Source organism: Micropterus salmoides, unplaced genomic scaffold, assembly GCF_014851395.1.
Source record: "Micropterus salmoides isolate LMB-PRFRI ecotype aquatic unplaced genomic scaffold, ASM1485139v1 Ms_hic_scaffold_14, whole genome shotgun sequence".
Taxonomy (NCBI): domain Eukaryota; kingdom Metazoa; phylum Chordata; class Actinopteri; order Centrarchiformes; family Centrarchidae; genus Micropterus; species Micropterus salmoides.
The window spans coordinates 342,276-348,226 of NW_024040485.1; the positions used below are offsets into that span (position 1 = coordinate 342,276).

The following is a 5,951-nucleotide window of genomic DNA, read 5'->3' on the forward strand; positions in this document are numbered from 1 at the left end:
GGCTATGGTGGCTCAGGAGGTAGAGCAGGTTGGCCGTTAATTGGAAGGTTGGCGGTTCAATCCTGGCTCCCCCAGGCTGCATGTCGACGTGTCCTTGGGCAAGATGCTGAGCCCCCGGCGGCTTTTCCGCCACTGTGTGAATGTTAGTTTCTGTTTAGGCTCAGTGTGTGAATGGTGAATGCAGATGTAGTGTAAAAGTGCTTTGAGTGGTCGAAAAGACTAGAAAGGCACATTTACATTTACTGGCTGTCAACTCAAAATCACCAGCTTTGCTCAAATTCCTTCTTAGCCCAGACCATTGAGAGATATTTTGGTTGATGGCAGCCATGTTTTTTGGAGAACCTAGTCCCACAATGCTGTTTCCTTTTGGTGTTGATACAGTCCAGCAAAACAGTAGATGTCACACTACTACTCAGAAAATTGCAAATTAGAAAAAATTCCATCATGGTGACATCGTGAGCAATGTATAATCCTCAGTCAAATTCCTCATATGTGCACACATACCTGGCAATAAAGCGGATTCTTTTTCGTGCAAATTAGAAAAAATTCCATCATGGTGACATCGTGAGCAATGTATAATCCTCAGTCAAATTCCTCATATGTGCACACATACCTGGCAATAAAGCGGATTCTGATTCTGATTCTGATTTATTGCCCAGGAGGCTTTTTGTAGATCACATTGACCTGGGCTTGTGTGAAAAATGTCATTTGGACTTGTGTCAGGGGCTTTCCAAAATTGCATTTTTGTGCCATAATTAATGAAGCGCCACCATCTGGCTGATTGAGCTCATATTTCTGTTGAAGCACTTCAGCAGGCAGGGGACACATAGAAACAGTTGTTTGTGGCTGGCTGCTGTCTCTCTCTCTCTCTGTGTCTCAGCATTGTTAATTGTCCTGAACAACCCTGACTCCTAGAATTTATATTTGTTTATTAAATTCTTTTCCTAATTACTTTGGGGTGACATTGAAATGGCTGCCCGGATTATGTTCAGAGACAAAGTTTCTTTGAGTTAATGAAACACTACAGTTATCTAATAGGACTTCACTCTAAAGATAATGTGAATGAGTTCACTCAAATATTGGTAGGAACAATTCTGTCCTCCCAAAATTGTGGGGAGGGACCTTTCCCTACTGTCCATATGCAAACCTATGCATTTGAATAGATTTCAGCAATATAAGATTTTTCCCACATAATGTGTATCAATCATTTAGATTACACATGATTTACATTTTGTTTTTGGCAAGTTTATAATGTTTTACAGTCAATGCATTACTTGAATATTAAACCAGACTGCTAGGATAGACACAATAAGATCCACATTACTACTGTAAAGACTAAAAGTAAGTAATATTTTTATCAGCTTGAGGTTGAACTAATCCATGTTTGTTACATGATAACGTTACATTTACTGCATTTAGCCGACATGCTACAGCATTAGATCGCCTGCTGAGCCGGGCTGAATATTATAGAGACTTTAGAGATTTTATAACAGTTAGACCGCAGTAAGTAACTTTACTGTAGTGTCAGTGGATGGCTATTCCTCTGGGTTGTTGGCTGCTCTGCCTGCATCACTATAGGCTAGTAAACAAATCGCCCCACATTTGCTTTATACAGTTGCATAATTTCTTGCAGGCTAAATCAACACTTTGACATGATACTGGTGGTACACAGGATAGTAACATGGGTTATGTTAGTTGGTGAAGTAATGTGGAAAGCCATAATGTTACATATTATATATTGCACCATATAAAGTTAGCAACTGCTCGGGGTTAGCCAGCAAGCTAACGTGACTCTCTCCTTGACTTTCTGATGTGACTGTTTTTACCCAACATCATCTGATTCTCGTTTGGTCTGACAGACTTCAGAACATAAACCTTTATTGTTGTTTTGTATTCTTACGTGGAGTTTATGTTGGAGTCAATGGTTTGTGGTCTTAGTCGCCTGCATGTCGTTAGCTGCGGTGTTGTCGCTGTGGTCGGAGAGAGACTCGGGAGTGCATACAGGGCTACATCCTGACCCGGTGTCCTCACCGGGCCCGCCGTCAGGAGGTGTCAAAGGGTACAGATGGCCCCCCATGGTTGACCCTTAAATGGTATCAACTACAACACTTAACCTACAGTGTTATGTATGACAAAACTTTTTAGATGATAAATTAATGTATTATTATCATTAAATCATATTTCATACTTGTCATCTGATAACCCACCCCCTGCTGTTGTCAAAAATGGTACAGTCGAAACATTCGGCCATTCAGATGTGCAGCACCCGCAAATGTAAAGCGAGTCGCTTTAAGTGAACACTGCTGCCTGTCAGGTATGGAACATCCAAAGTGACAGAACTGAATGAAAGAATAAATAAATAAATGGGGAAATAAATGCAAGAAAGAATGAATGAATAAAAGAATAAATAAATAAATGGGGAAATATATCAAAGAAAGAATGAATGAATAAAAGAATAAATAAATAAATGCAGAAATATATCAAAGAAAGAAAGAATGAATAAAAGAATAAATACATACATTTGCTTTTGCCTTTGCCTGACTGATACTATCTTCAGTGTGGATATGCTGTCCCTGGAAGAGTGTTATGATTGGTAGAAAGTTTAGAAGGAGTTATGCTGCATTCAAGACCGGTCGGAACTGGGATATTTCCCAGTTGAAACTTCCGACTTCCCACATCAAAGCGTTCCAGGTGCATGACACCGAAAGTGAACGAAAACCATGGCTAACTGTGACAACGTGTACACACAGTTGCACCCTCAGCAGTGTTTTAGGTGTTAATTAAAAGGATGGCAGTTTAACTGCAACAACTTAATATAACATAAATAGTCTATAGTTACTAGTTAAAGGTTCAGTGTATAATATATCTGAGGATCTATTGACAGAATTGCAATTTAATATCCATAACTATGTTTTCAGTGGTCCTTGCATAATGAACCCCTATTTCTATCTACATACAGAGGCACCCCCTGCTGTGGAGGTCGACATATTGTGTCATCATGTTTCTATCGTAGCCTACAGCAAACAAACAGCGCTTTCGTCACTACCTGGAAAGAGAAGCAACAGAAGAAGTAGCAGCAGAAGAAGCAAGAGCAAGAGCAAGAAGAAGTTGTACGTTTCTAACTACTAGGTAGTAGTAGAAGCTCTCCTTTATTAGTAGTGGAATTTTGGACAAATGGAGGACCACAGCTATTATTTAGCACAAGAGCCGACGGAGGGTGAATCTGCTTCGAAGAAGCGAAAGCATGATGAAGCCAGACTTACAACGGGAGCGATGCAGGCAGAAATCACAGGTAAACATCGATGTGGCTTTTCCCATATGGAAGGGTCTAATGAGGGAAAAATGTTTTCAAAGCGACGCCGAGGTTGCCAGTTTTCTGATGGACAGGTAGGGTATTCCAACTTTAGCATTGCAAATGAAAGCTTGTTTGATAATGTTAGCATTAGCCAGAAGCTAGCCATAGACACCGTGAGAAGTGACTTTTCCCTTGTCAGTGGTGTAAAATATGTAGTTGGATAGTTTCATGTGGTTCTTCTCCCTTGCTGTGTTATGGCTTCGCTATGTGGGGATAAATGTGCTGGTTACGTTCGTGAGACAATCAGCTGATTAGTATTATTGACCGTAAAGCAGCAAGTTAGCCTACAGCATAACAGCTCATATTAGCCAGCTAAACTTTTACTACCCTGTTAGAAGAAATATGTAATGTTAGTTGGATTGTTATTTCGAAGGTTGTTCTCCAGCGCTTCGTCTTCGTTTAGTGAAAAGAAATGTGTCTTTTGTGTTTGTGAGACAATCAGCTGATGATTACAATTAGCTAAAAAACCGTAACATTGCATGGAGCATGGTGGCTCAGATTAGCAAGGTAAATGTTTACTGCCCTGGGGGAAAACATTTATTTTTACTGCTAACAGCATTATGATAACAACACTGTGTGCTTATCAAGTATCAATTATGCTTATTGTCAGAATTTACATTAGAAACAACGTATTTGTTTGTATTGCTTCTACACTGCATACAAAGGTTACCACAAGCTCAAATTATGGCACTCAGTATTTATTTGTGTTATATTATATTGTAGAGCACCCTTGATCCTCACCTGACTATGGCTTTGTAAACTTACCCATGATGTGTTTTATAATGGACTGTGGTACAGAAACAGGGACATTTTTTACACACTCTTGGCTTAAGTTTTCCATGTTGTCTGTCGGTGATCATACTTGCACTAGATGTGATAGTTTTTGGGATGTTCAATTTATTAGACAAGATGAGCAAACCCTACAAAGATGTAACACATTGGGGATTACAGTACAGTAATGTAATACAGTCATGTAGCACTTCATTTATTGAGGCTGCTGCTGTTTCTCCAGCTACGAGACAGGTCCTGCAACATCGACTCCCTTGAAGAGAAAACCTTTGCAAGTCCCAGCTCCAGCATTGTCTAGCATTGGTGCTTCTAGTGGAACAGACCGGTAAGTCATGCATAACAATATATTAATTTTGTCCTAATAGCTTTGATTAGAAACATGAACTTTATGATTAGTGTGTAATAGTGTGTTATTTTATTTTTGGTCTATATCTACTGTTGAATGAGCATATGTGGAATTTACACAACTTGCTCTGGTTATTCTTTACAGAGATGAGCATCTTGATGTCATTCCAGAAGCCACAGAAATTCAGGGCCTTGAACAAAGGTAACATGTACACATCATAACTTTTAGCCCTGTATTGCTTTTCTCCAAATGTTCATAATATATATTTGTTATATGTTTTTTGCAGCTTACATGACATGAGCATTGTTGAGGAGGACTTGGAGGAAAATGTTTTCAATGACCCAATGAACAGTGTGTAAGTAGTACTTCCTAATTACATGTACTATTTTTCAGTGATATTATTTGAGAACTTGTTTTTATCTGAAAGTTGTCATTATGTAAATAATTGATTGGGCAGATAAAGCTTCATCTTACTCCCTTGAAAGAGATGATGGACAGAATGGTTTCAGCTCTGATGAAGAGGATCTTCCACCGATTTCTATACGGTGTGTTATTTGTCAGTCTTAATTTGCAATTGTTTTGTGGTGTTTGTTTACTACAGATTTTTGTGCCTCAATAGAATGGGTGGAGCACTGAAGAAAGCACACTCTATCGATGGACTTCCTTGCCTGCACATTAAGACCCTCCTGATGAGCCTTCTCTCCCTGTGATCATGACCCTGTTTTCCCAGAGCCACAGAATGTCCTTTGTGAAGATGACATCATAGGTGTAAGAGCCTCCATAGTGTATGAGAACTGCTTAAGACAACTGGCTACATTTCTGATCCTGCCTGTGGCTAAATGCACTGGCCTTCTGAGGACTGGTGCGCCGTTCAACTCTGTTGCACCCTTTGAGATCAACATCACCACCAAAGGAACAGCAGCTACTATCGAATGGGTAAGTCCAGAAAATCACAGAATATCTCAACTTTAAATTAGTATAAAATGAAAGATTATACCAAAAGCCAGTGCTGTACATGACAAAAGCAAATGTTTCTTCTGTGGGACTTTTAGAATAATGGACACAGCTTGTGGAGGTGGAATTCCCAGCCTGTGATGAAGTTTGGGATGCAAGCTGGAGATTTTCTCTTGTCCACCAACATTTTGTTGTCTGGCAACAACTAAACTAAAAATAAAGTTAATATTCTGTACATCAGGGTTATTGAACTATGTGCAGTTGATGGATGACAGTATGGAAGGTTTCATTGCACTCAAAGACAACAGATTTTGTTTACTTTCCTCTGCCAGAAGATGTGTTACTCATTCATTTACTCACATTTACACTTTCACCTGTACACACAGACTATAGTTGAATGCCTGTATTTTACAGTAATATTTATTTTTCTCTTTTCAAGGCAGCAAAGATAAAAGGAGAGTCCATCCATCCACACTATTTAGGGCCCGAGCACGACCGTGCGAGGTC

At 39.5% G+C, this 5,951-nt stretch overlaps 1 long non-coding RNA gene across 2 annotated transcripts; it reads left to right on the forward strand.

Annotated features, from left to right (window-relative positions):
* The first annotated feature begins 4,309 nt into the window (after positions 1–4,309).
* Positions 4,310–5,514, forward strand: LOC119903032. 2 transcript variants are annotated; one of them, XR_005444397.1, is made up of 4 exons: positions 4,310–4,469; positions 4,635–4,691; positions 4,777–4,845; positions 5,092–5,514. It is a non-coding gene; the product is annotated as an uncharacterized LOC119903032 (long non-coding RNA). The 2 variants fall into 2 exon arrangements; XR_005444398.1 differs by lacking the exon at positions 4,777–4,845 and adding an exon at positions 4,976–5,035 and having other exon boundaries at positions 5,110–5,514.
* Positions 5,515–5,951: the final 437 nt, after the last annotated feature.